The sequence below is a fragment of the Trachymyrmex cornetzi genome, unplaced genomic scaffold, assembly GCF_001594075.2.
Source record: "Trachymyrmex cornetzi isolate Tcor2-1 unplaced genomic scaffold, Tcor1.1 scaffold771, whole genome shotgun sequence".
In the NCBI taxonomy this organism is placed as follows: domain Eukaryota; kingdom Metazoa; phylum Arthropoda; class Insecta; order Hymenoptera; family Formicidae; genus Trachymyrmex; species Trachymyrmex cornetzi.
The window spans coordinates 116,482-118,055 of NW_017300104.1; positions in this window are offsets into that span (position 1 = coordinate 116,482).

The window sequence follows — 1,574 nt, forward strand, 5'->3', positions numbered from 1 at the left end:
GTCGCGCGCGACGAACATCGCGCTGGTGTGCCGGAGTCATTACGGGAGTTCGCGTCTTTGTGAATATTGAAGTGATTAAGAGTTAAAAACTGATAATATTGTACTAACTTTATGATTTATTAGTTTAGTAGACGTATTTATGCATTTATAACTCAATAATACTCGATTTTTCTTTAAAATTGAGATTTCAGTGCTATCATCAAATTTTGATTATCGATAAAGATGATAATTGCAGAGAAAAAATTGTGATTTTTTTGCAATATATAGAATATTACGGCTTTACAAGTATGTATATTTATTTATGGGACATTTATATAATAAAAAATCATGAATTTAATAATGCATGAACCAAATATTTATGTTAATAATAGCAAATTTATATCAATTGTCGGTAATGTCAACGTTCTTGAATTAGCTCCAGGCCCTTGGGGCCCTTTTTATACCGCCGAAAATTTGCCCAGGATTGACGGTCTTTAATAATATCTCGTCGATGTCTAAAACAAAAATGTCGAGTGCCAAAAGTACAAGCAACGCGAACAGACCTACAATAATATCCACTTTTTTGCGATAGAAATAAATAAGCCTGATGGAATTAAATCGCTGAAATCACTGAAATAAATCTATCAAATTAATATAGATTTCAGCGATTTATTTCCATCAGGAGCACCGAAGAAAATGTATTCTGTTGTGTAGTTTAAGCTGGAAACACAATAGACACAGGTAATAGGCACAGGCAACAGGGAATAACGAGCCGTCCAATCAGAGCTCTGGGATATAATATCAAACTCATCCTGTCACGTCCGTAATAGCTTGAAAATTTCTTTCCGAACAGACTTAAGTATAGTCCGACTAGTAAACACGTGTACCAGAGAAGAACGCACCTGACGCTTCTCCCACACCCACCAACGGCACGGTCAATGGAAGGGGGCTTTAGGAACGCCCATGGAGAAAACGTAGAGAGAAGCAGAAGGTATCCGCGCGCGACATAGAACGGACACGCCAAGTCCGTCTCCGCGATCTCGCCTGACCAATCACCGTGCCGTTCCCAAACGCTTTGCGCGGAACATAACTCTAACTCTAACCGAAAACCTAATTCTAACTCCAATCGAAATTCTAACTTTAATTCTAATCGTAAATCTAACTTTAATTCTAATCGTAATCCTAACTTTAATTATAATCGTAATTCTAACTCTAATTATAAAATCCAAGATAAGTTGTGGAATTAACTGTACTCACTAGTTGTAATCAGTAATATAAAATATATCCCTATATTTGAACAATTGCTTGAGTGCGTGATTCCTGGCAACCTCACCCTCCCGTTTACATTTAATATCATCGACATTAACGGAGGGCCGATCTAAACCGACGGGCGCCAGGGCACTGGATTGAGACGAGAAGCTTCTTCCTCCAACCACTGGGCTTGGGAATCGCACGGAGAGGACCCGCGGACACTTAAAGGAAAAGATCACCAGGTAGGTAAATTGCCTTGCTTTCCGCCAATCGAATCCGTCAACCGCGAACCGCGTATAGCATGTGCCCATTACACCCGCGAGCGCGCGCCTCGATAGACGCCC